At 35.2% G+C, this 6,455-nt stretch overlaps 1 protein-coding gene across 1 annotated transcript in view; it reads right to left on the bottom strand.

Annotated features, from left to right (window-relative positions):
• LOC137654206 (protein tramtrack, alpha isoform-like) overlaps positions 1-6,230 on the bottom strand; it is a 236,722-nt gene extending 230,492 nt beyond the window's left edge. The window contains exon 1 of the mRNA XM_068387852.1: positions 5,259-6,230. The gene's annotated coding sequence lies outside the window, so the exon portion shown is untranslated. The remainder of the gene's footprint in view (positions 1-5,258) is intronic.
• Between the last annotated feature and the right edge of the window lie 225 nt (positions 6,231-6,455).

A 6,455-nucleotide genomic window follows, 5' to 3' on the forward strand; every position in this document is an offset into this window, starting at 1 on the left:
CCACAAGCCTCAATTCGCCTTGGCTTTATTGAGGAGGATTTGAAATCACTCGAACAGCACAATGTTAGGCTGAATTTCGTAACCTGTGAGCCAACTGTATATAGCTTAGAGGAAAACTAAAGACATAAAAAAATAGGACAAACGACCACGCTCATCACATCATCGAATGCTTGTTATTTTGATCACTTTAATCGTGAACAAAACAATTCTGTATTACAAAACAAAAATGACACTGAAGATAAAAAACGGAGTGCTTTTTATCACGAGAGCTCGATGTCTTAAACATCTAAATTTTACTATGAACCCTCAGCGAGAAAAAAAACGACCTCAATGTTCTTGTCATTTTAAGAGAGACTTTTTCGTAATGACTTGTCTCTTAATCATGGAAATGACGCAATAATGATGTCGGTTTTGTACTTGTCACGGTGACTTAATTGGATATTATACTTATTTTCAGCTTTAATAACACCGAAAAGATGTTTTTCCATGCTATGTTTCTAAATTAAAACCTTTTTACTAGTGTAACATAAGCAGCTGAGCTACAAAAAAGAACAGATATTCATCAACTGAACCAAGAAAGACTCAGAGTGTATATTACGCGGCAATTGTGAAACAGAATGCTATTGGTAACAAGAAACAACAGTTTTAAGGCGATTCATTCTCATTGATATTTTGTGATCCCTGCTTCCTAGAAATTATTAATTACTGTGGAAGAACTAAAGTTCGATAACAGGTATCTGCAAATAGCCTACAAACTCAAAATGTATCCGCTCCTTGGTGAGTTAAAGTACACTGTAGATCTGAGTTACATTAATATCGACATCCGACGTGTATATATAAATATATATATATATATATATATATATATATATATATATATAAATGTATATATATAGATATATATAAATATATATATATATATATATATATATATATATATATATATATATATATATATATATATATATATATATATATATATATACATATGTGGTGAGAGAGAGAGAGAGAGAGAGAGAGAGAGAGAGAGAGAGAGAGAGAGAGAGAGGAGGAGTGTGTCCCATTACCAAACTGTAACGATATGGATAACAGAATGTCTATTGATCGATGAAATGTCAAAGTTTTGACCCATACTGTTGTTATGCTAGTATGACACATTTGAATATAATGTACATAAGTAATGTCAAGTTACCCTTTCAAATTCCATAAGAAATTCAGATTATACTACATCTGCATGGTTAGTTCAAAGACCTGGGTGCAACCAATCTAAAGGCGATTAAAAGATTTTGGTATTCTAGAACAAACCTAGAATACTTCTTTGGTACTAGTATGTTATAAATTCATCTGAAAGAAGGAATGGCCGTTTCGCACATGGATCATTCACCTAAATGCAAAAAGGATTTGAGAAAACATGGGAAAACTCGAGATGAGGTTAATATGCAAGAAATTTGGTGATAAATTACAAAAGATATTTGGGCTGAGTATAATAAAACCTATTTATTTAATTCATGCCAAAGATTGGCAAAATAAAATTTGAAAAACGCATTTTTTACGAAGGTAAATCGACAATGTTTTCTATAACGATTCATTAACCTCACCACGAGCCCAAAGTTGCTACCATTAAACCACTTACTTTAAATATATCAGTTTTCAAGAAATTTAATAGGCCATACTGAATACCAAGTAATCATTTGAGGATTAATAAGGACTCTAGTTATGTACTTTAAGGGTCGTTAGAAATAAAAACTATAGCATTTTCTAGATGAAAACTAATTTCCCTATTATACCGAAATTATACAATTTTAATTCTAGTGACACTGATAGTTAGGGAACCACAATTGAATGCTGACATGAACATTTACAAATAGAGATGCAATGCCAATATCTTTTAGTTTTGAGTTGCCGAAATCATCGGGGCAAGAGAGAGAGAGAGAGAGAGAGAGAGAGAGAGAGAGAGAGATTTTATTTACATATCTGATACAGACACAGCGCATGCGTACCGGCACCTGTCGTTTCTCTTTCACTCCCTCTTCCACAGGACACGATCTCTTCCGGCGAGGGACAAAACATATTCAAATCACAGGAAACTTTTCTTCCGGCACAAATATAGGCCCATCGTATGGTATGGGGACGGATAGTGGCTTGGGGGGTGTATGTAAGCATTGGGATGTTGAGTAATTAGAGGATGAAAGGAGATAAAGGTTAAATGAAAGAAAATGGCGGAGAAGGGGAAAAGGAAAGAGATTGTACAGGGGGAAAAAGAAAATAATACACGAAAAGAAAAGGGTTTTTAAATCAGAATGAGATGGAAATATAAAAAGTAAGAATGATTAAGATGCAGGGAGATGATTAAAAAAACGGAGATAGGGATGGAGATCAGAAGTACATATACAGAGAAAACGAAACAGGTAAAGGGCGATGCAAAAGAAGAAAAAAATATTTGTAGGGGGAAGAGGGGTAGGGGATCTGTATAAGGGCGGGGGATACATTTCGTAACTTGAGTGATACTTGTGTTTCATCCTTTGTCGGTTTCGGCAACACTTTCAATGGCTGCAAAGGAACCTTCCTAACCAACCCCCTTCCCCCGATTTTCTAGAGTCAAATAGACATCACGTACGTTGACGACACTTCGGATAGAAATGGAGAGAGTTACATTATCTTTTATTACTAAAAATGACTCGCTTGATTTTTATTTGCTCACTAACACGTATTCCATCAGACCACGTAAATGGTAATGGTTCAAACGGAAAATACTTGCGTAAACGGCAATATTCAATTACAAAAAATGTGTAGAATGAACCACAGTATATAGGTTTAACTGCATGTACTTATCTGCTGCGTATGTAATACGGCATACAATTATAAAACGTTGTAGTAAGTGACAGCCCAGTACATGATGTAATAAAATCTTACATATAGAAAGGCAGTTAAGCTATTTCTGGATGGAACTTTAAGAAAATCTTAAATAAAAAAAAAATATAGAATCGAAACTAAAACTGGCACTCGATAAGTTAAAAGAAACAAATGTGAAAATAAACTAACAACCTATGGAAAGAATCAGAAAGGAAATTCTACATCATGAAATCTTATAACTTCGTTCAAGGGAAAACTTATGGTTGACTCCTTCAGTTTTCGCAAGGCACCATCAATCTCTACGAGAGAGAGAGAGAGAGAGAGAGAGAGAGAGAGAGAGAGAGAGAGAGAGAGAGAGAGAGAGAGAGAGAGAGAGATGATTTCTCAAACGTAACTACGCTTTCATAACATGATAAATCCTGCGTGAATTGCAAGACACGTTTTATTTTCTCGCTCAAGGTTACACAGATTATTACCTGTTTTCTGTTGGTGGCGTAACTTGTGTTCAAGTCAAAAACCAATATTGAAATTATCTGTCAACATGATTATTTTAAGACCTTGGGAATGATTTCAAGTAATTAATTGCAATTTTACGACTTATGGTAGTAAGTAGAAATTTACAACAGGCATTCACATGAAAAATATGATCTTCATCTTGAACCAATGATTAAAGCAATTCTTAAGGTTGTACACATGTTGGTATGTTACTTCATGTTATAATTCTGTAAATGTAATTCCATTGCACACCATATTCCAATTACACGCATATACAATAAACTTCATAATACATTGTCGAAATTTGTATAACGAATGTATTCTTTCATTATAAAGATAAACCAACAAATGCACATTGAAAGATAAAAATAAAAATTATTGATTAAAAGACTTTTTTTGAGAAGCGGCAAGGACACCAAATATTATCAATCTATATGAAACTGAAAAAACCTCTATCATAAAATAAGATACAGTATTTAAAAATCAGGACATTAACCATAACCAAGAAAGCGTCATCGGAGTGGAGGCCAGCAACTATTTATAATTCTGCTAAAAACGCCATTCACACCATGTCAAGGCAACAGCACTAGCACCTCCTGCCTCCTCCCCCTCCGCCACACCACAGCACACCGCACCGGACGCAAATTACCGCTACTACACAGTTCATTCACTTCGCTCGCTCCCCCGTCCGTGGATCTGTGATGACACGCGCATTCTGTTTTCTTCCTGGCGGGGTCTTTAAGTCATTTCACCTTGCTGCTGGTCAGCGGGTTCTATTTTCAAATTCTTAATTTGGACTGTAATCTACATTGTTCTTTTACATTAGCGAATGCATTATTTTTGTCTTTAGTAAAATTATCTATTTTATAAGTAAAAATTCCATCGAATCTTATATAGTTTCTACCTTTGATTGCTAACTTCCTTCATGTTTGCCTATCGTAATACCAATCTTTCTGATTCGCTTTACATAATGATTTATGGTCTGGAAGAAACGTCTCCACATGGCATGTCAGCCACAACTGTTTAAAAGGTCAGATCCTTCTCTAAAACCAGATCACAACTTAATGACTGTTCCTATTATGAGAAACAAGAAAGGGAAAACACGCAGACGACAGCATCACTATCATATATAGGCAGTAACATGAGAAAAAAAAATTCTTGGTGGCTGGAGAAAACAACGGCATGGAAGGGGGAGAAGAGACAAAAATGGACGAAGTATTTATAAACACCTCCCAATATGGCAGAGGCCACAACACGAGGTAAAAGAAAATGGAGAACGACCTCAAGGGAATATTAAATAGGATAGAGAATTAGATGCTCAAATTTAGGGAGAGAGAGAGAGAGAGAGAGAGAGAGAGAGAGAGAGAGAGAGAGAGAGAGAGAGAGAGAGAGAGATTATAAAACATAAAAGGCTGACTGCAATGGCTGAAAATGGTATTAATATATTTAAAGGGAAATATAGTTACGGGAGGGAGCAGGTGGGGAATTAAATGAGATGGTATAATGTAATGTAAAAAACGAATACATTGTAAGAGGATGAAAGAGGAAGCAGATTCATTAATAGATACATTTTAAATAAAACATCAAATAAAATATGATGGAACATGCCGAATATGGAAAGGCAGACAGGAACAGTAGCAGTAATAGATGTATAAGGAAACGTTGAAAATAGAAAAAGTTTTTAAAGTTTAATCTATAGGTCTTTTACCCAATAAATGGTTTCGCATATATATATATACACACATATATATATACAGATATTTATATATATACATATTTATATGTATATATATATATATATATATATATATATATATATATATATATATATATATATATATATATATACTACAAGCATATAGTGTATGCATATACGATTATATGAGAGAGCAATCAGTGAATGAACTTACCTTGCTAATAATGGGTCCTTCGGTATTATCTCATACGCACAAATGTAGTCTCGTGGCTGCTTTCATTTTAGGATAAATTTCATAAAACTCTCTTCAGTGACAGAATATGCATTTTCATTCTTCCCATAGTTTCTTTTCCTCTATTTCCTTTCAACTCATTTCTATCAATGCATCCACAAATTGCAATGAATGATCATGAAACCGACTATTAGCATTTTCACAAGGTCTCCTATTTTGGTCACTATGTGTTCTAACTCCTTTGCAATATTTTCACAACTGAGTCACACTAGGCACTATTCCATATCACACTATGATACCGACGACTGACGAAAGAATCTTTCCATAAAATAGTCTTTTAAGAAACTCCAGCCAAATACAACCATTCACGCGCGAAAATTCACCGCTAAATCCATGTACTGTAGATACATATCCTATGGACCATCATGTAGTGGCTATCACAACTTTGTTATTAAAACAATATAATAAATACGAATATATAATATAAATATATAATATATAAATCTCCTTCTCTCTCTTTCTTTCCCCAAAACAGGGATCACCAAAAAAATGTACACCTCTTAGCAGGGAAAGAAAAGTTGGACTAGCAGCAGCGCGGAGTCAGAAAACCCCACGACCGAACAGCTCAGAGTCGGTATTTACATAGCGGGTCCCTCGTCTCTCGCACCTCACTGGGGCCTGACTGGGATTACTACCTCCTCCTCTCTTCTTCTGGTAGAGGAACAAATTACATGTGGCGTAGCCCCCTAGCGGCCACGGCAGGACCTACACACGCACATACAAACACACTCACTACCCCTGTAACTTCCCAGCCATGAGCCATGACACTTGCTCTAAATGCAACAGACTTTCGAGTCGAGAGATGTTGCGAGGATTCAGCGCTCTGCCTTGCAGAAGAAGTTGCAGGGTCATTCACGTCCTCGGTCCAACATCAAAAAAAAAAAAAGTGAGAGATGGGAGAGGTATTGCGATATACAGCGATGCAAACACTCCAATGCTATTGTTGTTTCGTAAGGAAGGCGGGGGTTGTAGGGTATATTACAGTTATACGAATTTCAGCAAAATGGACAAAAACTTAATATGTTAAAAGTACAAAATCAAATATATGATATAGTGACGTTTTTTTATATAAAGATTTAAGTTATTTGTTATTATTTTGCTTACCAACCTACAACCCTA

The sequence above is a fragment of the Palaemon carinicauda genome, chromosome 1, assembly GCF_036898095.1.
Source record: "Palaemon carinicauda isolate YSFRI2023 chromosome 1, ASM3689809v2, whole genome shotgun sequence".
In the NCBI taxonomy this organism is placed as follows: domain Eukaryota; kingdom Metazoa; phylum Arthropoda; class Malacostraca; order Decapoda; family Palaemonidae; genus Palaemon; species Palaemon carinicauda.